Source organism: Heterocephalus glaber, unplaced genomic scaffold (assembly GCF_053883595.1).
Source record: "Heterocephalus glaber isolate CG9 unplaced genomic scaffold, H.glaber_assembly_v1.0 deba00001608, whole genome shotgun sequence".
NCBI lineage: Eukaryota > Metazoa > Chordata > Mammalia > Rodentia > Bathyergidae > Heterocephalus > Heterocephalus glaber.
In genome coordinates this window covers 15,348,872-15,374,864 of record NW_028258379.1, presented here as the reverse complement: position 1 = coordinate 15,374,864, position 25,993 = coordinate 15,348,872, and the positions used below count along the sequence as shown (strand labels likewise).

At 45.9% G+C, this 25,993-nt stretch overlaps 1 long non-coding RNA gene across 2 annotated transcripts; it reads left to right on the top strand.

Annotated features, from left to right (window-relative positions):
• The first annotated feature begins 871 nt into the window (after positions 1-871).
• LOC110346810 (uncharacterized) lies at positions 872-19,370 on the top strand. 2 transcript variants are annotated; one of them, XR_015445047.1, is made up of 3 exons: positions 908-3,166; positions 14,760-14,928; positions 18,949-19,370. It is a non-coding gene; the product is annotated as an uncharacterized LOC110346810 (long non-coding RNA). The 2 variants fall into 2 exon arrangements; XR_015445046.1 differs by lacking the exon at positions 18,949-19,370 and having other exon boundaries at positions 872-3,166; positions 14,760-14,929.
• The last annotated feature ends 6,623 nt before the right edge of the window (positions 19,371-25,993 follow it).

Here is a 25,993-nt window from a genome sequence, read left to right as displayed (position 1 = left end):
ACATACCACATCCAACCATAATGCAGATTCTGCTTATTATAGGACTATACAGAAAACAGCAATGTACTAATTCTGCCATTTTCAGGGAAGTAATGACAAATTCTACTTTTTTTTTGTCAACCAATGGTCCAGCTGGAACCCTTTGAGAATGGTTGACTACTACCTGCCCTCCCAAACTTCACCTAGAACATACTGCAAGGGGAAAGAAACCTCAATTCAGGTTCATGGGAAAACTTGCCTTGGGAGGATAGATTAGATTGTATCACTTTTTGGCATGGCAATGAGTGGTGTTTTGTTTCAGATGTTATGTGATTTGCCCCTAGGTACCAAAATCACCCATCTTACCATGTAAAAAGTAGAGTAGCAGTCTTTCTTATCTTCCAACTTTTAACTCAGAGTTAAGTTACAATGAGACAATTTTGTTTACTGTATGATTCTGTGTCTCTCAAGGTCTGAATTCCAATTCCTCAAGCCCATCAGAGACCCAGCAAGGCACTGACAGAGAGTTTTAGGAAAGAAAAACATGAAGAAGATTTAGCTAGTGCCTTTCATGTGACAGAACAGTATAGAATCCTCTCATGTATGTTATTTCATTTTATCCTCCCAACATCCCTGGAAACAAGGTCCTTTGTTTTTCACTTTGACAACTGAAGAAACTGAAGCTCAAGTAGTTAAATAACATGCCAAGGATGCAGTACAAAGCCAGGCTTCCAATCCAGGTGTCCATTTTTAAATCTTTTGCTCTTCCTACAACCCCACAATCCAATGGAATGCACCAAAAACCACAAGTTTTCCTTTCCACAGATAGACTCTAGTCCCCTTCCCCAAACTTCTTAAAAAGAGAAAAACAGAGGAGATTGAAGATCTTTTGTGAGGTCTGCTGGAACATCATAAAAAGCTGCTGACACCATGCAGTAAGAGCAAGGATCCATGCCTGTCTCTCAGGACTAACCTACATTTCCTCATTGGCCTGAGGTCCAAAAAGATGAAGAGAGACAAGCCTCAGAGCACAAGCAGCTGAAAAGTCTGGGTGGGTTCTGGGAGACTCTGACCTGCTCCAGGCTAGGGAGGGCTCCATCCAAGTTCACAAGCTACCTGGAGAGCTTCCCCTTGATTTATCAGCAGCTGTCACTTAGGACTGGCCCCTCCTCCTTCTTCTCCCCTTGCCTGACCCAGCAGGGAAGCACGTCCAGCACGAATTCCTCCCAACCTCACATGCCTTTAGGATTTAAATGTGTTTGAAGAATTCCCTCCTTGACAAGCAGCATTAGTCAAATGGAGTGGGTGGGAAGGGCATTTGCGGGTGATCCCGGACTCAGAGGAAAGGGAGACCCTCCTCCCTCTCCACCTTGGCAAATAGCTCCTGGAGCCGTCCTTGTGGGTGGCAATGAGTCTAGACAAGCCAGAGGGTTTCTTGCTGGACAGGAATGCCCAGGGGCCACACCTTCCTCAGCCCTCAGAGCACCTCATCGTGTCTGGACCCGCGAGGGGGTGGCAATGCCAGGGAGTGGGTTCTCCTGTGTCTGGCTCCAACAACCAGTTATTGTGATGATTCTATTTGTGTTCCCCATGTTCTATTTGACTTGGCAGCCGGGGAGGGAAAGGGCAGCAAGTTCACTCCAGTTTGTACTGGGTGGTTCCTGCAGCCACACCCAGGCGGTAAGGCAGGCTGCTTGCACTTGCATGGGGGATGCCTTTCCCTGGGGCCCTCTGTGAGCAGAGGCGAGTGTGGGAGGTACAGTATTTCCTTTTTCTGGACCAGCCAGGTGTGGCTGGCATTTCACCTATTCCTGCATTACTAACGTCAGTCTCCCAGGTTCAGGTCAAAGGGCAGGCTTACCAGCCTCGCCTCATCCTGAGATCCAGGATCAAGGATTGGTGATCAAGTTTATTTGGCCTGGATCATCCCAACTCTACTCCCCAGAAATCCTTGGTATGATATTTGTGCTGTACTTGGGAGACTGTTGTCCCCAAAGTTTAAACATGGACTTTGCCACAGCACTCATACAATAGAGATTGTGTCTGTGTTTGTGTTTGTTTTTAGAGACAGGGTCTTGCTGTGACAGCCTTAAACTTGGTGTGCAGTCTTTGTAGCCCTGGCTGGCCTCAAACTTGTGATCCGCTTGCCTCAGCCTCCTGAGTGGTGGGATTATAGCAGTGTATCTCCATGCCCAACTAAGGGTTCTTTTTTCTTTTTTCCTTTGAGGCAGGAATTCTTTTTATTCAAGGTGGAAGCATTCAAAGAGAACAGACTTCACAGGCATGGTGGTGCATGCCTGTAATCCCAGCATTTGGGAGGCTGAGGCAGGAGGATCACCATGAGTTGGAGGCCAGCCTGGGCAACCTAGTGAGTTCAAGGCCAGCCTGAACTACATAGTGAGACTTTGACTCAAAACAAACAAACAAAACAAACAAACAAACAAAAAAACAAGAGAACAGATTTCAAGCTCAAATAGACTCAGTTTCGAGATCTGGATTTGATCCTTTAACTTGTATGCACTTCAGTCCAGAACTAAAATCTCTAACATTATGTTACTACATGCCAGGCAGTGTTCTAAGCATTTTCATTAAAATACACAGAAGCCCCAAAACACCCCAAAGGGCTGAGTAGGTGAATATTATCATTATCACTCCGTGTGTGTGTGTGTGTGTGTGTGTGTGTGTGTGGTGCTGAAAATGAACCCAATGCCTTACACATGTGGGGGGTGAGCACTCTACCACTGAGCTATATATCCCCAGTCTTTATCATCCTCATCCCTTGCTATCCCTTTTTACAGAGGCAAAGAGAGCTTAGGAAATTGCCAAAGGTCTTTCAGCTTTCACTCGACAGTGCCAGCTTTTGACAGAGGGCATCTGGCTCCAGAACCCATGCCCTGTCCACAGTGGTCACTGCTATTCCTGGAGGGCCATTCTGCTCTGGGGTTGGCTGCCAAGCAGACCTCTCCCCACCCTGTCATCACTGTGCTTCACTTCTGAGGCTCCCACGTCAGCTTTGGAAAGGGCCTCCCTGCTCTTGCCATGAACCCTGGGGTAGCCTTTCCTTGAATTCAAGAATCTCCCAGCTGAAGGATCTTCAGAAGGGCACTAGCTTCCTCTTCACCTGGGCCACGTCTGGCTGATACAGTGTCATCTGGGACCTGTCAGGAATGAGCATTCTGCCCGGAAAGTGAGTATGTGCCTCTTAGGGCTCCTTCGGATGCTGGGGGCTGGCAGGGCTAGGCAAGGGTGCTGGGTGTAACCAAGCATGTTGAGCCGGCAAGGCCACAGACAGCCCTTCCCTGAAGAAAGTGGCACTGACACCTGGGTGATGAAACCATTTCCTTTCCAAGAGAGGTCTGGCAAGGGCCACAGGCTTTGTTCTGGAGGCCACTCCCTACACAGATTTAAGAATATGCATTGTGGGGCTTGAGACAGTTAGAAGAAGAATCACTTCTTAAAGGTTGACAAGGGCAGGTCATTACCCATCACCCTTACTTATTGAGCCTTTCTAGTGCTTTGTGTCGATGATGGGGATTCATTGATTTAACCCTTAAAACAACCTTGTGAGGTAGGTTCCATTCTAATCTCCTTCAGCAGATGAAGAAATAAGGTGCAGAGAAACTGAGATTCAAAACTAGGAACAGTGACTTCTGGGCTGTGCTCAACTACCTCAAGCCAAGTGGAGGCCTTTTCCTTCAGAATCAGGGAAGGCAGGAAACCAGCAAATCCTTGGGTCAGTTCTGTATCAGACTATGGATCTCTAGGACCCTGAGCTCACATCTCAAGGTGTCATCTGACTGGCACCTCAGCTCTCACTGGCCACCCGAGTTCCCTGAGCCAGAGATGGCTCTGGTAACCCCATAGGCTAACCAGGTCTCCACGACAAGCCACAGACTGGACTGGAACCTGGCTGGCCCCACAAAACAGAAAAGCATGGAAACAGATAGTAAGCACACAGTTCTGTCTTATCTTTGGGTATTTGTCTAGCTGTGTCTTTGTCCATCTGGGCTTGGGCTCTGTTCCATGCATGGAGCAAGATCATGCTTGGCCAAAGCTCCCTTCTATTTCTGGTGTCCTTACTTCCACTGCCTCCTCTCCCTCTGCTTCCCCCAGGAAGAAATGCATACTTTGGTAGTATTTAACACTAGCCCTCAAGCTAGATTTCCTGGGTTCGGATCCTAGCTCTGCCCTTATTTGTGAACTACTAAATTTCCAAATTATTCAATCTTTTTGTACCTAGTTGCCTTATCTACAAAACAAGGATAACAATAGTATTTTCTTTACAGTTGTTAGGTGGACAGAGTTGTAGGTGTGGCAAATGCTCATTTGATAAATGCTAGGCATTAGTATTATGGAGGCAGTTTGTTTTATTTTTGCCTCGTTCTCATATACTGAGATAAATTTGTGGACAACTGGTTATAAGCTGTAACCTACTGGGGTGTTGTTTATACACCTTTCCATGTCTTCCTATCATCGATAAACTGCCCAGGGTGGGCTCAAACTTGCTATCCTTCTGTTTCAGCCTCCCAGAGCACTGGGATTACAGCCATGTGCCGCCATACCTAGCTCCCCTCAGCTAAGCTAATGAGACCTCTATCTTATTCTAGGGGAGCCTGTACCTGGATCCAAAGAGATCCATCAGCCTGGGCAATTTAGCAATTTGGTGATACTCTGTCTCAGAATAAAAAGAAGTGGTGGCAGGGTGGGGTGGGGGCTGAGGATGTGAAAGCCTTGGGTTCTATCCCCAGTACGGGGGGAAAAAAATTAGCTGAGGGGTCTTTGGGAAATTCCTCAGAGGCAATTTTCTTGATAATCTTAAATGGGTCAACTTGGGAAGGCAGCCAAAGCTACTGAGCTGCTGAGAAATCATGTCAACACCCCAGTATAGATCCTCTCCGTTGGGCACAGCGGTTAGGTTGAAAGTCATGAAACCTAAAATAGTTATTGGGCAAGAGGGTGGTAGGGGATTACTGAGGACAAAGTAAACAACCTTTAAAAAGTCCACCCCATCCCACCCCTGGATCCTCCTGGAAACTCTCACCTCCTTTTCTTAGACTGTCATCGCAGTCTGATTATGAACCATGTCTTAATAGATTTAACTCCTCTTTGGCTTCTAACGTAAGAGCAACACAAACCCACATGCCCTACTAAATACAAGCTGCTGATGATACGGGCCTAGGATAGAAAGTGAACAACCTAACGGGTGAGTTAGTGCCCCAAAGGAGAGTCAACATGAAGGATGCTTTATCTCAAATCTGAACAGAGAAGTGTAATTCCCGTGAAGTGTGATGAGAAAAAAAGAAAAAAAAAAAATGTGGTTTGACTCCATCACACAAGTAACTTATAGTGAGTCCTGCCCGGCTGTAGAACTTTAAAAACTTGAGCGTCACGTTTGTGGTTTGGTTGTGTTATCTGATTCTGGGGCTGATACATGCTGCTTTTAGTTCATGGCTATAGAATTTCCAGTCCCCCTTTGGGCTCTTACGTTATGGTTCCAGCACAGCCACACATCTCTCTCCACTATTCAGATGGAACAACTACCTGCAAGGGTAGTCCCCAAGAGACCATAATCACAACAGAGCTGCCGCCGAGAGCTGGCCAGGTGCCACCTACTGCTTTGTCTGTGCCTATTTTTTTTTTGGTACCAGGGATCAAACTGGGGCCCTTGGGCCTTTGAGGCAGGCAGCCAAACCACTGAGCTAAATCCCCAATGCCTTTCCATTCGTTATGCCTACTTCACAGGTTAGGAAACTGAGGCTTAGTACATATGAAATAATTGGTCCAGGGTTCACAGGTACAAAGGTACTGAGCCTGGCTTCAGACCCAGGACTACGTGGCTGCCGAAACTATTTATGCACCAAATTATGCTGCGTTACTGCATTCTTTCCACTTTCTATACTTTTGTTTATGCTGTGATTTGTCCCTTTTCTCCTGCATACCTCTCTAGGACGTCCTCTCTGTTCCATCTGTCTCTCACAGATCTTCCTCTTCTGTTCTATTCCCCCAACCATTCTAGCCTAGAGTAGGATTTTGTCCCACGGTGCTGTGGATTGAACCCAAGGCCTCATACAACCTAGGCAAGCACTCTACCACTAAGCCACACCCCTAGACCCCCTAGGAGGTTTATCTGGAACATTTCCCTTGGCCCTTAGTTATGCATCATCTTGTACTGTTATCCAAATGTTTTATTGCTTAAACTGTGTCTCTCAACAAAATCACAACCCCTCAGGAGTCAAGGTCAGCTTCTCATTCCTCTTTGTGTTTTTACCCAACACTCAGCTTAGAACTGTGCACACAGTGGATGCTCTGTCAGTCTGAACAAATGACAGAAAACTCAAACCAAATGTGACTTCTATGTAGAGGTCATTTTCAGCAGGTGGGATTCATTTTGAGCTTGGCTGCCTTCAACTATAAATCTTTTTGTAGCGCCTCACCTAATGAATAGGTGACCAATAAATATTCACCCAATGAAAGAGAATGATACTCCAGCTCCTTCACTTATGAGCAGCTTGAGCAAGTTATTTTAGCTTCTCCAAGTCTCAGTTCCTCATCTGTAGAATGGGAATAATTCTTGGAGGGTTTATGCTAGAATTAGAGACATGGGAGCCACCTCTCAAGGTCCCGGGCACAGGATAGTTACAATTATTATCACCGTTATTCTTTCATGGGAAATAGTTCCAGCAACTCAAAACCAGAGGACACGGCCGCTGGTCTCATGGGTTTAGAGTGGAAAATCACTGTATGAGATGATCAAAACAACCCTCAGCAACCCAGTGGCCCCCTGTCGTTGGCATCATGCTATTTACCAGGTTTCGGGTTATGTTTTGGTTTTGCTATGGCCAAGTCGGAGCCCCCGTGGTGTCTTCCTATGGAACTCTGTGTACAGTTGCTGCGGGGGCCCACTTTTCCTTTCTTTATTAAGAAAAGGAAACAGGAAATCAAATGTAAAACCCTCCAACGGTTAGAGTCTCACCAAAGTTATGAATTTAACCACACCCCCGCCAGGAAATGAAACTACAGTTCTCATAGTGATGTTCCCTCACCTTTCATGGCCCACACGGTATTTTTCAGATTTGATTTAGATAAGTATAGATGAAAGGACTGAACTCTGGGCAGTGGGTGTCATTGGGACTTGTTGTTGGGGCATAGTTTAACACAGAAGTTTAGTACTGTGCAAACGGAGAAGGGATTTTCATCTGTTCTATGTTGCTTTGGCTCTGTCACATGTCACCAACTGGGAGGAGGAGGATGCACAGACAGATTCTGACCCATTGATTGTTTTGGCCCACATAGTGTATTTTAAAACTTGCCAACATTTATTTTATTTATTAATTTATTTTGAGGCAGGGTCTCACTATGTATTTCAGGTTGCCCTCGAAGTCACTATGAAGCCTAGGCTGGCCTGGAACTCACAGTGCTCCTCCTGCCCCAGCCTCCTCACTGCTGAGATTACAGGTGTGCATCACCATGCCCAGCCAAATTTGCCAACATTCATTATTTATTTATTTATTTCTAAGTTTGTGTTTTTGTTTTTTTGGTTTTTTGAGACAGGGTCTTGCTATGTAGTTCAGGCTGATCTTGAACTCATTATGCAGCCCAGGCGGTCCTGGAACTTACAAGGCTCCTACGGTCTCAGCTTCCCAAGTGCTGGGATTACAGGCATGTATCACATAAAGCTGCCAGTTCCAAGGAGACAGGATAGATTCCTGACATCTTATGTCTGGCCTTCTGTACATCTCAGCCTTTACTTTGACCTCTTCTTGCTTACATGAGTCTCCTGTCTCCAAGTCACTCGGCCTGGCTGCCCTACATGTACATTTGTTCATAATCTTCCCTGGCCTAAGCATGAGGAATGTTTCCTTTCTTTGCTCTGCCCCGGGATAGTTCTGAATGTGAGGCATATCCACAAGAAAGCTTTGGACCAGCAAAACAACTGAGGACATGTGCCACCGTCATACTGTCACCCAAAGTGCTCATTTTCCTTAGTATATTTGTCAGGCTTCCTGCTTTGCTGCCCAACACTCATTGGTGCTTCCTCCGAAACTAGGCTCCTATCTAGGGAGCCACCCCCCTCACTCCCAGTCACTATGGAGTAAGTGGAGGTAAGTCTGCTATCTTATTTCAACTGAGTGAAACCCAATGAGACCTCTCGGGGATTGCTGAGAGGAGGATGTGCTGTTTTTCCACAAAACTTGAACTTGGGAAAACAAAGACCTATGCTGCCGCCACCTTGTTAGCACTATGTAGTTTTCAGGCTGGCCTCGAACCCATGACAATCCTCCTGCCTCAGCCTCCTGAGTACTGGGACTATAGGTGTGCACCATCACACCCAGCTGATGAAGTCTTGCCTGATGTAGATTACCCTGGACTTTTCAGTTCCCCAAGGAGCTCCCTGGAGAAACTAGCCCTGAACCTTTCTGTGTCCGCTACCTGGAGTCAACTTTTCCCCAGGAAACAGTAAGAAGTAGGAGAAAATGGAAAGGGTGCATTTTTTATTTATTTTTGCCTTATTTATTTTTGTAGTGCTGGCATCAAACCAGGGCCTTGAACGTGCTGGGCAATGGTTAGATATGCAGCTGCCAGTGGTTAGATATTTAGCTGTAAGTATACATACATGTACATACTTAAGTCCCAGTGGGTTTGTGTTACACTCTCTTGACAGGGTCTTGCTGTGTAGCCCATGCTGGCTTCTAACTCATGGGGAGCCTCTTATCCTAGCTTCCCAAGTGCTGGGATTACAGGCATTCGTCACCACACCCATGTTTCCCCCCACAACTGTCTGTGTAAACTGACCATCCTCTTTGACAATACTCCACATTACTTTCCAGATAAGAACTTCAAGCTCTTGTCTGGGAAAACATTTCTGGACACAGGTGACTGTCAGGGATGGCAGCACATTCAGCTGGTAGTTGAGCTGCCCCTAAGAGTCTCAGCAAATGGCGATAATCCTCACATGTGAGGCAGAGGACAAAGGGACATCAGATGGTCATCAACTTTAGGGTGTTGTTGAGCTTTCATTGACTGAGAAATACCCCTATACAGTAGTACTTGCTCCTTAAGGACAGAGACTATGTATCACTGCAGTTGATTCCAGAGCCTAGTACAGTGTTCCTGGCACAAAGTACTCCAGGAACTTTTACTGAATGAATGCATAAAGGGATCGTTTGTTGAATACTTCAGGGCAGGGCATTCAGAAGTGAGACTCACCCTGAGTCCTATGTGGAAATGTTGCTAAGCACTGAAGGTGACTTGACTGACCTGATTCATAAGTGTTTATTAATAATGACATCATGCTGACATCTATACATCACTTCCACATAGCTTCTCTCATTCTTATGCCTTGAGGTAGAACCCACACCTTGTGTACCATCAAGAGTCCATTTTAAAAGGTGTTATCAGGTCAGACATAATGGTGCAGATCTGTAACCCCAGCTACTCAGGAGGCTGAGGCAAGAAAATCAAACGTTCAAGGCCCACCTGGGCACATAGCGACACCCTGTCTCCAAATTTTTTTTAAAAAATCTTAAAGGGCTAGGATTGTAGCTTGGTGGTGGAGAGCACTTTTGTATCACATGTGCAAGGCCCTGGGTTCGATCTCCACTACCACAAATATATAAAACAAAATATAAAATAAAATGACATGCTACAGGCTAGGGATGTAACCCACTGCACTTGCCAGCACCATGGGGGGGGGGAAAGGCATATTGACCAAAAAAAAAAAGGCATATTGACTGCCACAAAGATGGTATAGAGCTGGGCGTGGTGGCACACACCTGTAATCTCAGCACTTGGGAGGCTGAGGCAGGCAGATCCCCATGACTTCAAGGCCAGCCTGGGCTACATAGTGGGTTCAAGGCCAGCCTGAATTAGACTGAGACTGTTTCAAAAAAACTAAAGAAAAGAAAAAAGATGGTATAGAGTGGTAATTACAAGTTTGGGATCCAGAGCCATCCTGCCTAGGTTCAGATCCTAGCTGGGACATTTACTAGTGGTGTGGCCTTGGGCACATGAGTCTCTCTGGTTTCATTTGCCCCTCTGTAAAATGGAGATACAAAGAGCACTTACCTGCTACAGTCAGGATTACCTGAGCTGAGGGATGCAGTTGTGAGCACTCACTAAGTATTAAATTAAGCATAATAAGTGAAGAGCCAGGTATATGACTTTTTTATTTGTTTGTTTTGGGGGTTTTTTATTGGTGTATGACTTTTAAAAAGAGGTTACATTAGGTGACAATATGCGATCCTGTACAGCTCCTCCCTTACCAATTCCTATAAATGTGCTACTGATTTGGAAATAGCATACATGTTGAGCACAGAATATTTTGTTTTAACTTGTTCTCATCCCTGGATAATAATCCAATGCATTATTAGTTTTTTTGGCAGTTACAGCACATGCCTTTGTGGGTGATAGTAACACTGTCTAATACACATAATCCCCTTAATACCCACCCGCTGTGTGTGTACCAAGTCCCTTCTCCTCCTTGTCCCCGTCATCAGCTATGGAATCTTCTCTCCTTCCCCTCAGTGGCTCCACGTCATCTCACTCAGGGGGAGCCACTCCGACCACTGCAGCTGCTCAAAAGCTATGCCCCTGCCGTCAGCTGTCTGCTCTCCTGTCCAGGCTCCCATTCACACAGGCCCTCTCCTGTTCCCTCTCTGTCACAGCAGGCTGTGTGTCTGTCAGGATCCGTGAGCTGAAAAAAGAACTGCTTAAAATTCTGAAAGCTTCCCAGGAAATGCTAGCTATGTTCCCACCTCTCCCTTAGCCAGTGTATTCCTAGGTAAATATCACTGTTATTCCATTTTCGTGGGGACAGCTCTGAGAACAAGACAGAAGACTTAGAAAAACGTGTGTGTGTGTGTGTGTGAGTGTGTGTGTGTGTGTGTGTTTGGAACAGCAATATTTAGTTTTCAACATAGTGTTAAATGAAAATATTTGAAGAAATGATGACATGAAAGAACAGAAAAATGGGCCCTACTTCAATAAAGCCCAAAAGATGAAAATGCAAATATTAAAATAGATGAATTAAGGATGGTTGGCCATCTTATTAAAAATTATTTCCTACATGAAGGGTGTATCAGGGATTTAATTAAGTACCTTCTCACCGTGAATTGGAGCTGATTTATAGTGAGACTTCCTTCGGTCCTGTCTCTTTCCTCAAAAACACCAGTATCAGCTACCACCAAGACTGCTGAGCTGGATTCCATGACCCAAAGTGGCCTTATTTAATTCGTCAAGTATTAGGTGCTTGGGCTCCTGGATTCCCTCCTGTACCCAGTCCTTGAGGGTGTGGCCGAGGCAGAGGGAGCGGTCAGTCCAGTGTGATGGGGCTGTGAGGTTCTGGCCATGGCAGCCTCGGCTGGCTCGGCAGTTCCTTGGTGGAACCAGGAGAAAGACCTGGATGGAGGCCATTGGCCTTCCAAGAAGGATACTGAGGTCCCTGTGGAAAACTCCTTCCCACTCCCACAGATGCTTGGTGGGATGGGGTCCAGAAATGGAAGGCTGCCATAAGCTGTAGGGAAGATTCAGACTGCTGAGAGCTGTCTTCATGTTGGATGGGTGTCGCTCAACAGTCCTACCTGTGTGACATGCTAGTAGAGTAGACCAGCCCAGGTCTATGCTATGCTCCCTTATTTCTGACTTTAGAGATAGATGGTTGTAGGCCTAATACTTTTATTTACAGTCAGACTTCCCAGGTCCTAGTCTTTGTTTTTCAACTTCACTGACATTTCCTACAAACCCCATTTCTCATGACATTGGAAGAAACTTTAGTTCTAAAACGTGGCTTCTGTCCAAATTCAGGCATTCATTCAACAAACACTCTTGAGGCAGCCTGAGCAGTGGGCTAGGTGAGAAATTACACAATCCTTGTCCTCTGGAAGCCCACAGCCTAGGCAGGACAGACACAGAGCATTTAAGCTTCCTGCAGAGGGGCACAGGATGCCAGGGGAGAGGCACGTGATCCAGGCCTGGAGAGGTTAACAGAACTTGCTTGAGTTGAGGCCTTAACAAAGCTTAAGGATGGCGTTGGGTGGGTAGGAAAGGCTTTGCAGGCAGAGAGAGCAATCCAGGCAAACACACACAAGACAGTCAAGTTTAGCACATTCAGCTCAAGGCACCAAGGAGTGGCAGCAGAAGGAGTGGTCCACAGAGGGAAGAGTTGGGAGGGTTGCAGTGGGAACTAAGCCAGAGAGGTAAGCAGACCCCAGATCTCAGAGGCCCTTGTCTGCCTGCCAGAGCATTTGGGTGTTTCCCAGAGAGAGAAGGCAACAGCCACTGAGGAGGTCTCTCCAGTGTAACCAGCAGATCTGTGTTTGTGAAGGGGACTCTGAGAGCAGAGTGGATGGGGGTTAGAAGGCAGCAAGCAGACTACCAAGGAGCCAGAGTGGTGAGCACCCACCCTGGCCAGGAGGAGGGTGGGGAAGGTTCCACTCAGGTCAATTATTAATAAATGCACACAGTGATTCATCTATACCTTCCCCATTCCTGGCTTCATTTCCCTATCGGGCCCCTAGAAGCCCTGTCTTTGACTCTGGATCATTTCCCTTTCCTTCTTCCTTTAGCAGCTCCCTTCTGTAGACTCTCTACGGAGCCATCTCCTCTCAGCCTCCTGCAGCTAGCTGCCAGACTCTTCTGGTCTTCTTCATGAAAAGCTCCTCGTTTTTTTCCCCCAAATCCCTTAGAAGTGCTTTGACCAGTGCAAGAGAAAAGCCATCAGTGCCTTTTAAAGAGCAGCTAGGGAACAGCACCTCAGTCAAGTTACTAGTTATGGGAAACCCACCCTCGATGACTTCTGGAATGCTGGGAACCGAATCAGCAACATGAGCACCAGCCTCGGGCCTCACATTCTGGCAGCTCCAAGAGCCAAGGTGTGCACTGCCAACCCATCATCCCCAAGGGCAATACCTTATGTGTTCCATCATGTCAGCCAGAGAGTGCCCTGGACAGTATATATGGGAAGCCATGTAGCTCACCAAGTACAGGACATGTCCCTTCCCCTGATGGTAATGGGGTTCAGGGCACATACCTGCATGATAAGCTCAATGAACTGCTACACTTACTCTGCAGGAACAAAATATATTCTGAGAAGCATAGTACTTTCAAATTCATAGAATAATGAATTATGTTATATTTGGGTTATGTTATATGTTCATCTATCAAAATTTATATAGCTAAAGGGCTGGGGATTTAGGTCAGTGGTTTTGCTGCCTGCTGCGCAAGCACAAGGACCCAAGTTTGATCCCCGGTACAAAAAAAAAAAAAAAAAATTATATAGCTAAAAATATTAAGACTCAATGCTGGGAGACACAAAAATAAATTAGATATCATACATGATTAAATCAAGCAAGCACATGTCTTTAAACGAAATATCAGCAACATGAGATGTTTTGCCAAGCATGGTGGCATATGCCTGTAAGTTCCAGCACTAAAGAGGCTGAGGCAAGAGGATCGCCACAAGTTCGAGGCCAGCCTGAACTACATATCGAGAACCTGTCTCAAAAACAAACAAACAGGGCTGGGAATTTGGCTCAGTGGCACCACACCTGCCTCACAAGAGGAAGGTCCTGGGCTGGGGATTTAGCTCAGTGGCACCACACCTGCCTTGCAAGCACAAGGTCCTGAGTTCAATTGCTGGTACTGGAAAAAAAAAATAAAGTTAATTGTAAGAGGAAGGTCCTGAGTTCAATTCCCCATACCAAAAAACAAACAAACACCATGAGGGTGTGTTGATCTGTATGGAAAAAATTTTCAGGTGAGATTTGTCCCTCATAATATAGGAAATGCCATCTTCTGCCATCCAGCCACCCCTAAATTCAAACCATCATGTTTGTTCCTGTAGCTGCTGATCCTAATTTCAGATGAAAAATTCCTGCCATCCAAAGGCAGAGTCATTTGTGTATAATTTATGAACCCCTTGGGTTCCTTTGAAATGAAAAGAGTTGCTGAAATAGAAATTGTTCGTATCGCCATGCCAACAGCAGACCCACAACAGCAGCTCAGAAACACACTGTGTCCTGAAGCTAGAGCTCATACCCTCACATTCCTCCAGCAGAAAGCTCTTTCCATTTCCTTCCAGAACAAACCTCCTTCACGTACAATGCCCTCTCCCGGGAGCATATGCAGGCCTGTCCCTCAGCGAGCTAGCAGGAACACACACACACACTCCTGCAGCACACACCTCCCCTCTCATTCCCCACGGGAACTGGGTATGTGTGTATGAATGTCTGAGCTGATGACATATTGTGACAGAACGCGCAAGAGAGTGAGGCATAGCCTCAAAGCAATGCAGGTCACAGCAATAGGCTTTATATAACCCAGAGCTGTGGAGAGACCCAAAATAGCAGCCTCCCTGCTGCTCAGTTAGTCTCTTCCATCAACTGAGGATAAAATTAGAGCAGGCGCTGACGTGCACCTGCGTCTACAGAGGGACTCCAGGGAGACAGCCAGAACAAACTCGACACTCTGCCATCAGCCACGCAGGCTGCCAGAGTTTGCAGACCCAATCTGTCACCAGACAGAGCTCTGTGTGTGTTCACCAGTCTCCGTGCAGGCCATGGGACGCCCTGCTCTGAGGAGAACATGTCAAGGGACTGGCCCCAGAGTTGGCGGAAAAGGATGTCCCAGGCTTTTCAGGAGGAAGTCAGTTCCCACACAAGTCCCCCTTTTACTTCACCCTCCATGCCACTTCCCTCTGGCCCCTGCAGGATCAAGATTGGCCCCTTTCAAACCTCATTCTGCAACACAAATAAGCAAGCAAAATCCTACTGTGTTTATTTCAGCCCAAGCAAACACATACAATCTGGAGAGAAGAGGATGTGCCAGGAAGTCAAGAGGAGAGACAAGGCTGAGTGAAAGTGGCTGACTGTGGTACAGGCTTCAAGTCTTGACCTTGTGGGAAGTCGTGGACTCTGCTCACAGGTGTGAGGGCTACAGGTGCAGTGCTCTCTGGTGGGTACCCCTTCCTGCTTGAGAGAAAGCAGGACAGCAGAGTTCTTCTTTCCAAGATAAATATGTAATTAAAGATTTATTACCTCAATCACCAAGTACCAGATATAAATTCTGAAGGAGGAACACGGCTGACCCCAGGAACCAGAAGCCAGGAAAATAATATAAATTAGACAGGAGACAGACTTTCGTTTGGTGGTTGTTGTTTTGCATTTTCTGTTTTTGCTTTTGTTTCTTTCTGCTGGGGATTGAACTCACAGTTTCACACATGCTAACCTCCTACCATCAGACTGTACCATGACCTCTGAAATTCTGCTGTCACACATTCATTTAGGGCCTTTTGTCATTGGAATTCATTCTCTGTCTGTCTGTCTGTCTGTCTGTCTGTCTCCCCCTCGTCTCCCTCCCTCTCTCTCTCTCTCACTCTCTCTCTCTCCCCCTGGTACTGGAAATTGGATCCAGGGACACTTTACCATTGAGCTACACCCCTTCTTTATGTTGGGGTGGGGGGTATACTGGGAATTGAACTCAAAGCCTTCACACTGAGCTACATCTCCAGCCATTTATTTATTTATTTATTTATTTATTTATTTATTTATTTATTTATTTTTGCATACAGGGTCTTGATAAATTGTCCAGACTGGATTTGAATTTGCAATCTTTCTGTCTCGGCCTCCCAGAGCGCTGGGATTACAGGCATGTGCCACCACACCCAGCTGACAACCCTTTTTATTTTTCATTTTGAGACAAGGTTTGCTAACTTGCCCTGGCTGAGCTGGTCATGATGGCACAAGTGAGTAATCCTAGCACTCTGGGGAGCTGAGACAGGAAGATCAAAAGTTTGAGTACAGCCTCTGAAACTTCGTGATTTTGTGAGACCTTGTTTCAATATTAAAAAATAAAAACAGGGCTGGGAATGTGGCTTAGTGCAAAGGCCCTGGGTTCAACCCCTAGTAGTGCAACAAATACATAAATTTAAAAAGTTGCCCCGGATGACCTGCAACTTGGATCCTTATGTCTCAGCACCAAAGTAGCTAGAACAACAGGCATGTGTCACTGCACCTGGCTTGTAGTTCTCTTTTAAGTATGTACTTTGGAGAATGGTAAATATTGAAATATTTTATATCAAGGTATTGATTACTTATTATGTTCTTCTAAGGTAACCTGAATAAATCCTGATTACATTCCCATGAAGTCTGGGATCTGCACATTATCATTCTCCAAAAACAAAACAATACACACACACATACACACACACACAGGAGAAATAATTTAAGCTAATTTAAAAATGCTTCTCATATCTATTTAGTTATCTTTTTGTTTGTTTTGAGACAAGGTCTCACTATGTGGCCCAGATTGCCCTCAATCTTGTGGGAATCCTCCTGCCTCAGCCTCCTAAGTGCTGGGATTATAGGTATGTGCCTCCCCTGGCTCTCCATTTAGCTATTGAGAAGAATAAAATGATCTGATCAAAAAGCAAAGCCACATTTCCCAACCACTCCCTTTCTTCTTTTCTCCAACTCTTACGGCTGCTCAGAGCCCCTAGAACTTCTAAACACTCATGGATATTTCTCTCTCTTTCCCAACTTTATACTTAGCACTTTATTTTTGTGAAGACTGGCAATCTCTACCTTCTTATTCTCTCCAGTCTGACCACTGCTTGGCCTCTGCAAGAGCACAAATGCAGCATCCAGAAGCCAACACGCTGAGCATGAGGTCCAGGGAGACTAGGTATTCATCTTGTTGGACAGGCACATCCCAGATGCCTGATGCCTGAGGCCAGGAGCCCAGAGAGACCGCTGCACACTTCTCCAGGAGATGGGGTTGGGTAGGGACAGAGAAGTGGAGTAAAGGAACCATTAAAAAGGAACTTCTAAAAAAAACCCACATTTTCTTTATCCAGTCTCCAGTTGATGGGCACTTGGGCTGCTTCCAAGCTTTAGCTATTACAAACTGTGCCACTGTGAACATGGGTGCACATATATCACTGTGGTATGATTCTTTTAATTCTTTGGGGAAGATTCCCAGCAGGGGAATAGCAGGGTCAAATGGGGCCTCTAGTCCTAGTTCTTTGAGGTATCTCCATACTGATTTCCACAGTGCTTGCACCAGTCTACACTCCCACCAGCAATGGAGCAGGGTTCCTCTTTCCCCACAGCCGCGCCAGCATTTGTTATTGGTTGATTTCATGATAGCAGCCATTCTTTCTGGAGTGAGGTGGAATCTCAGCGTTGTTTTCATTTGCATCTCTCAAATAACCAGTGATGTTGAACATTTTTTCATGTATTTATTTGCTATTTCTACTTCTTTGTCTGAGAAATGTCTGTTCATTTCAGATGCCCATTTTTGGATTGGGTCTTTAAATTAGGGAGGTCTGATTTTTTTAAGTTCTTTATAGATTCTAGATAGTAGACTTTTGTCTGAGGAACAGCAGGTGAAAATTTTTTCCCACATTGTGGGTTGTCTCTTCACTCTGTGGTTTCTCTTGCTATGCAGAAGCTTTTTAGTAAGAAGAGATCCCACTTATTAATTGTTTGTGCTAGTTCACAGGCAACTGAGGTTTTATTCATAAAATCTTTTCCTACACCAATAAAATGGAGTACTACTCAGCCATTGAAAATGAAAAATTAGAGACATTTATAGCTAAATGGATACACATTGAGGCCATACTCTTAAGTGAAATAAATAGGACACACATATGTAAACACCAAATAGTTTCTCTAGTGTGAGAAACTGAAAATGTAAACAAGGATTAAAAGGTATAATGGATAATGTGAAATAGGAAGAAAAGGGGCAAAGGGGAAAGGGAAGTGGGGGGGTAGGGGAAAGGAAAGAAGGGAATGGAATTAATATGAGAAAATGAAAAAATGGAAGCAAAGTCTTTGTAAATGAGGAGGGATGGAGGGGTTGAAAGGAGGGCAGGAGAAGGGAGAAAAATAAGAACCAAGAGAGATTATGTAAAGGTGCAATTTCCAATGATGAATGTCATTATATTGTATACCTAAAATGTACCAATAAAATAAAACTTTTTAAAAAACAAACTTCTAGCCAGGCATGGTGGCACATGCCTGCAGTCCCAGCCCTCAGGAGGCTGAGGCAGGAGGATCTCATGAGTTTGAGTCCAGCCGGGGCTCCATAGTGAGTTCAAGGACAGCTTGAACTACGTATATTTTTTTTTTCTGTCTCAGAAAACAAAGGGGGGGCTTCTTTTTTACTTTTTTGTTTGTTTGTTTTTGTTTTTGTTTTTTTTTGACACAGGGTCTCACTATATAGTTTGAGTGTCCTTGAATTCACTAGGTAGCCTACGATGGCCTTGAACCTGCAGTGATCCTGCAGTCTTGGCCTTCTGAGTGCTAGAATTACAAGTGTGCACTACCACAACTAGTTCTTTTTGTGGCTTTAGAGACAATCTCACCTAGGCTGGCCTTGAACTCTCAGTCCTGCTTCAGACTGCTAGAATGCTGGGATTACAGCTGTGGCTCTGTTGCATTTGTCTGTTTCTTTTGTTTTGTGTTTTGAGACTAGGTCTCAGTATGTAGTCTAGACTGGCCTTGAACTTATCATGTAGTTGAGGCTGGCCTCAAATTTGTGGCAACCCTCTTGCCTCAGCCTCCTGAATGCTGAGATTACAGATGTAGGCTAGCATGTCCAGCTTCCATTGTACTTGTCTTATACAATCCCTTCTCCTTGACTGCGGTGAGGACCTGAGAATGTGATGGAATATCACTCCTTTCATTATCCCAGAAAGAATTTTGCTGATATATCTAAAACCCCTGACCAGTTGGTTTTGAGTTAATCAAAGGGGAGATTATTCTGGGTAAGTCTGAGCTCCTCAGGTGACTCCTTCAAAAGGGGAACTGGAATTCTTTCCAAGTCAGAGAGAATCCACCACTGGCCTTGAGGAGGTAAGTGGCCATGCTGTGAGAGGGACCACGGAAGGGACTATGGAACAGGGACCAGAGGGCAGCCTCTAGCTGACAGCTAGCAAGACAACAGGGACCTCGATCTTCCTTCCATGTGCAGGAAACTAAATTCTACCAAGAACCACAGGAGCCCGGAGAGTGGAGAGGACCCCTGCTCCAGGAACAGATGCAGCACAGCAGGCAGATATGGGACTCTGAGCAAGGGCTCCGGTTAAACGACACCTGGACCCTGACACATGGAAGCTCTAAGATAATTAAGTAAGCATCATGTTAAGCTGCCAAATCCATGGTAATTTGTTATGTAGCAATAGAAAACTTATGACCCCTCCCCAAGAATGAAGGCTCCTCTGGTGTCCAAGGTATTCTGCACTTGCCAACATCCTAGCCTCTCCACACAATGTCATACCAAGGCCCTGCACATCTGTCACCTGCCTGCTGGCACTGCAGCCCAGGACCCCCCCTTCTCTGCCCCTGGCCCTGAGTATCTGGGTGCTAGGAGGTAGGAAGTAAGATTTGTCTGTGGAATTGATATTGTGGAAACCCCAAATTTGCTTCTGTCTTCACTCACTGAGTAGTTTAAATGGAAGTCATCTTTTTGGCTCTTTTTATCTAATCCTGAGAATTAAACCCAGGGCCTTGCACATGTTGGGCAAGTCTCTACCCCTGAGCTACACCCTCAGTCAATTTAATCACCAGCACAGCATGTTCCATAATGGCCCCTACTGCAAGGTATTGTTCAGATCTCCCTTCTGGTATTAGGCTATAACAGTTCCTCTTAAATGTTCTGGGAATATCAGATCCTTCACACATCTTCAAAATTGCCTAGAATAGTACTAATCCTTAATTGTCTGTGGACAGCTGTCATGTTTGTGCTTACTGATCCCGGCCTTAATTCTTGGCAAATTGTGATGGCTCTTAGAGGCCTCTAGCATGTTGCCCAAAGCAACCTGAGCATATCTGCTGGACTATTAGCCAGCAGCCTCTGTATCAGTTTCATTGCTGTGTGTTGTTCCCTCGAAGACCATGGCATTGGTCACTACGTGTGTCCTGACTTAGGGTTCAGAAATGCAGTCACTACAGAAAAATGGTACCCTAGAAACAGGAAACAGGTCTATGAGGTTAATTTGCCTAATTCTTATCCCATCTCCTGTACATGCATGCATACAAGGATACAAACATTTGCACAAACACACACACACACACACGCCCCTGCTTTATTGGCTCCACTGATCTTATACAATAACGTGCAACAGGGAACAGAATTTTATATTTCTCTCTCTATAAAAAGATTTATGAGATAAAAGCTCCTGAATGGCCAGGCACGGTGGCACACACCTATAATTCCATCGCTCTTGGAGGCTGAGGCAGGAAGGTCTCAAGTTCCAACCCAGCCTGGGGAACTTAGCGACTTAGCAAGACCCTGTCTCAAAATAAAAAGTTGCTGGACATAGTGGTGAATACCTGTAATCCCAGCACTCGGGAGGCTGAGGCGAGATGATTGTCGTAAGTTTGAGAGTTTGCAGTCAGTTCAAAACTTTCCTGAACTACAAAGCAAGATCCTGTCTCAAAAAAAAAAAAAAAAATCAAAATTTAAAAGGGGACGGAATGGGGATGTAGCTCAGTATGAAGGCCCTGGGTTTAAATCCCAGTACACAGAAACCATAAATAAAGAAGTTCCTGAATGGAACTCTAGGAACACTAAGGTCCACCTTTCCTTTGCCCCCATTTTCAACCCTGGCCAGTCTTTCCTCTGGCCTTAGAAGAGCGAAGGAGGGATTTCTCATAAACCAGGAAATCTAAGTCAAGGTCCCTGGGGGCAGGGACAAAAGAGGGAGTGAGGAGCATGGCAGGCACTGCAGGCCTTGGATTCATACGTTCCCAGTACACACTTGGTGTAGACGCCCTTCTCTTCTCTGAGCATGTTTCTTTGTGTGCAAAATGAATGTAATAATCATACCTAGTTCACAGGGTTGTTTTAAGGATTATATTAAACAATGCATATAAGCATGGCTCTAGGTTTGGCACTCAGAAAGCCGCCTAATAATCTTCTGCTAGTACCATCATTTGACCTGTAATCTGGCTCAAAGTGAGCTTCTTAGGGTCTCAAATACTGGGTGAAAATGAGTCCATCTCCAGAGTTTCTGGCTGCTCACTGGGTCTTGGGGTCTCTGCAAAGTAAGTAGGTCTGACAAGCTACTCACAGTATGCTGTTACTGGGTCACCTCACCCCCATACTGGGTGTGGCAAGGAAGGCATTTGGCAAGAACCCTGTAGGGAAATAATAAATGCGAATGATGAAACCGGAAGCCTGGTTTGGAGCAAGTGCCAGTAGTAAAACACTCAAGGAGAACACCTCGCTGGATCACTGATTGGCCACTGAGATGCCATTCAGGTTAAGATCAACAGGAAAGTTTGTATCAGTGCCCACAAATTAGAGAATGTGGACCTTCAGGGAACCAGGGGAGTAGATTTAACTGGCAACCAAGAACTGCTTTGAGATGGCACTTTTTTTTTTTTTTTTTTTTTTTTTGAGACAGTGTCTTGCTATATATTTCAGACTGGCCTCAAACTCATGGCAATCCACCTGCCTCTGTGCTGGGATTACAGGTGCATGCCACCACCCCTGGCACAGAGCAAAACTTTTGAGCCTTCCAGGCTGGAACCCTAGGTCACCTAGTTAGCACCTTGGGCATATTATTCCATCTCTCTGAGCCTCAGTTTCCCTATCTCTGAAAGGGACAGGGCTACTGGGAGGATTGAGTTTACATGCAAAGAGCCTAGCACAGTGCCTAGCAGCTCCCTCCTACTTCCCCTCCTCCACTTCCTGATCTCCCCACTGAAGACAGTTGCTCACACTGCCTGGGGATGACGCCAGTTCTTGATTGTTTGATATTGCCACACATCCAACCTTATCACCAGTTATTGACTGTAAGACTGGCTCCTCTCTGCCCCACCTGGCTCCTTCCTGCCAGGTGGCTTGCCCTGATGCATATGAACAGTGGTGGTTGGGACAGGTCACCAGGGTTGATTCGAAAGATTTTTGTTTAGTATTTCAAACTTATGGGAAGAAATTATTTTTTAAATGTATATGCATTTATTTACCTATAACACACAGACCTGGACAAGTCAGCTTCCTTAAAGCCCCATCTCTTTTGTTTGTTTGTTTGTTTGTTTGTTTGTTTTTCTGGTACCAGGGATCAAACTCCGGACCTTGCACTTGCCAGGCAGGTGGAGCACCACTGAGGTACATTCCCAGCCCTGGCCACATCTCTTATGAATGCCCTGCCTGGGCTTCCTTCCCCTCCCAGCAGGCTTCTGCTCAGACTTATCTATGGACTCCTTTTTCTCAGCCTATTTCCTGAATGTTGGAGTTGCAGGGGGTTCCACCCTAAGCCTATTTCTTTTGTCACTGGAGCTCCACATGCTCTCTGGCTGACCTCAACTTTAACCATATTCGGCAAATGTCCAAATCCATGTCTGGCTCAGACACTTCTACCCACAGATCTGTATATACAGCTGACTCCAGAACACTCCCACCTGGTGGCTCCCCTCAAACTCAAGACCCCATAGTATGTGCTCAATAAATTGTTGAGTGTTAAAATCAGATCCACATTGGCTCACATAAACAATATTCCCTTGCCTGGTTTCCCCACCAAACCTATCCTTCCTGAAGGCCAGCAATCATCCTATCTCTCCATTGATCAAAAAATCTTCAGCGGCTCCTCACTGTCTGTGGAGTAAAGTCCAGACGCCTTCGAACAGCATGTCTGGCACTTGTCTCTGACCTTCCTGCCTATCCTAACTGCCCTCTGTACCCCTGCAGGCACTAATCTCAAAGTTTGCCTCACTCCTCTGTATTCTGTGCTCAGTAAATGGCACATCCTGCAAACCCAGAAACTTAACCAAGCCCCTAGCTGGTCTCTCTCTTGGGCTAATTCTGTTTCCTTGGTCCTTCTTGTCTGTGCCCCCTTTCCATCCACACCCTACCACCACCTATATCCTGGGTCTCCCTCAGGCAGCTGCCTGAGTAGATGCTCTGCTTCTAGTCCTTGTTCTCCACCGCTACCCCAGATGGGATGTCTCAAATGGAAATCTGGCTGGGTTCCTCCTCTTACTGAAAATACTCCACTGCTTTCTATCAGTCCACTTTCACAGAGACAACTGGAGATAAAGAATTGCTTACAGGTCTAAAGTCAAGAAGGAGAGTGAAAAGGCGAAAAGAATAGGTATCACTAAGGCAGAAATCCATGCAGGAGCTCCCCCACCCCCACCCCCTGGAGCTCCAGGCAAAGAGAAGGAGTTGGAGTCACTCAGATAGCAGCCTGGAGGAGGAGGCTATAGCCTCAGTGATACCAAGGGACTGAGTTTCATAAGCAAAGCTGTCCTGTCCTGTCTCGTGTCCCCTCCCTCCGATCTCAAACCTGAGCTTCAATGAGGGCTGGGGGTGTAGCTCAGCACTACAGTGCTAGTCCAGAGGCACAGCCATGGGCTCTATCCCCAGCGCTGCAAAAAAACCAAAATTAAGCCAAGGAAAAACTCAATGAGGCCTCCTATTCAGAAGCTTTCTCGGACCACTGCCTGCTTCGGCTGAGCTCAGTGGCCTCATTTCCTAACATCCTGCCATTCGTATCCACCCCCTTTTCATATCCCTACTGCAACACCACACTGCATTATTACTGATGTTTTAGTCCTCTGTGAGCTCCATGGGACAGGAAAGAGGTGTCTCTTTTCCCTCTGTCCACTTCTAGCTTTTGGTACTGTGCCTGGTGCACTGTAGGCTGTGCACAGTAGGTTTCCTTGAGTTTTTTTTTTTTTTTCTTGGTTTTTTTTTAGGCAAGGTCTCACCATGTAATTCAGGCTGGTCTTGAACTCACTATGTAGCCTAGGGTGGCCTAGAACTTGTGACAATCCTCCTGCCTCAGCCTCCTGAGTGCTAGGATTACAGGTGTGTGCCACCATGCCTGACTGCTGATAATATTCTCTTGCCTGGTCTCCCCACCAAGCCTATGCTTCCTAAAGGCCAGCTACGATCATAGTCTCTAAATGATCAAAAATATTTTAATTGCCAGGCATGGTGACCGCATGCCTATAATTCTAAGTAGTCCGGAGGCTGAGGAAGGAAGATCAAAGATCAAGGCCAGCCTGGGCAATTTAAGGAGACTCTGCCTCAAAATAAAAATGAGAAGGACTGGGGCATCGCTCAGTGATCCAGTGCTTGCCTAATATGTGTGAAGTCCTGGGTTCAATTGCCAGCACTACAAAACAACACCAAAACAAATCTTCAGTGGCTCCCTATTGTCTGAGGAATAAAGTCCAAACTCTTTAGCATGCCATATCTGGCACTTGTTTCTGGCCTTCCTACCAAGGCTTATTGCCCTCCACACCCCTATCCTGCCCACGGCTCCTCCAGCCCTGGGGCACTAGCCCCTTCCTCCACACCTTGGACTCCAGATCAGAGTTTGCTGTGCTGCCTTTCCTAGGAATACCCTTTCCAGCTACCTCTGCCTGATGTCATTTTCCTCAGCCTTCAAGGCCTGGTCCCTAGACCTCTCTTGCACCTGAGAGGATGCAGTCAGCTCAAATGTTGAACAGGCCTTCCCATCCCTGTGGGGACCAGGGGCTGGCCCAGCCTTCTCTTTTCCTTCTTCCTCTTTGCTCTTTCTGTCCTAGAGCACTGCCCCACTCCCACCCCAGGTTCCCATTAAGTGCCAGGCTTCTCTGTGAGGCTGAGCCACTGTGCATTCTGTTCCCTCTGCCTGGAAGGTTGCCCTCACCCATCCTTCACCCCCACCACTTTCCTGTCCCCAGACACAGTGAGTGCCTGATTTGGATCCGCTCCTGGAACCCTGTGTTTGTGCTTTTACTCAGCTATTGCTGTGTGCTGCATGAAAGCAGGGCCCGTGTGTGTCTCCTTATCAGTATACTCCTGGCACAAGTGTCAAGGGGCTCGATCAATGTTTATTCACTAGCAAGTTTCTCCAGAAAAAGTTATTTATATATATTTTCCTCCATCTTGATCACAAGCTCGCCCTTCTCTCTCTCTCTCTCTCTCTCTTTCTAGTTTTATTTTGAGACAAGTTCTTCCTAAATTGCCAAGGCTGGCCTCGAACTTGCTATTCTTCTGTCTCAGTCTCTCAAATAGCTGGGATTATAGGTGTGTGCCACTGTGCCTGGCTAAGTTTTTTTTAATAACACCTTTTTACTATGATCACTTTCAAAGATACACAAAAGTCAAGAGAATGATGCAATAAACTCCCTTTTCCATCATGCTGCTCCACAGGCCCCAATATTTGGCTAGTCTTATTCTGTGTGTTCCCCACTTTTCTGGGGGGGTACCAGGGATCAAACTTGGGTCCTTGTGCTTGCACAGCAGGCGGCGAAACCACTGAGCTAAATCCCTGGCTTCCCCACTTTTTTTTGTCTAGATTAATCTACAGCACATCTTGTTGAGTGTGGATGTGTCTTGTTCATCTTTACTTTTCATATCATCCTTAGCTTAATATCTGATCTCTTACAGGTGATAATTATTAATTGAATAGATTAATTAGAAAAAAGGTCATTAATTCACTCAAAAAAATTCATTCAACAAATACTCATCGAGCAGCCACTATAGGCCAGAGAGGCACTATTCTGGGCAGTAGGGACAAATTCTAGTGGAAACACACAGGGAATGAACGAATATTAAAAACACCCCAGAGTGGTTAGTGCTGTGAAGACCATTGAAACAGTCATATGTGTCACACTGATTAAGTGGCTTCTTCACCCAGGAGTTTGAGGAAGTCCCTCTGTGAAGGTGACCTTTAAACTGAGTCTTGAACAGCAAGAAGGCTCTCATTGTGGGAAGCTGAGTGGGAAAAGCTGATGGAAAGCAGAGCCACTGCAGTGTCCCCAAGGCCAGCCCTTGACTGAAGAACGGAAAGAAAGCTGTGTTGTTGGAGCAGGGAGGCTGGGGGAAGTAGCAGGGGTAAGGACTGAGGAGCAGGCAGATGCCACATCCGGTAGGGCTTTGCAAGCCAAGGCAACAAGTTGGGTTGGGTTGAAGGTTTTTTTGGAATCCATCAGAGGCTTTTGTGTGGGGCAGTGATAAAATCTGTTTAAAAGATCATTCTGGGAGTGATGTGGAAATAAACCAGAAGGTGGCAGGA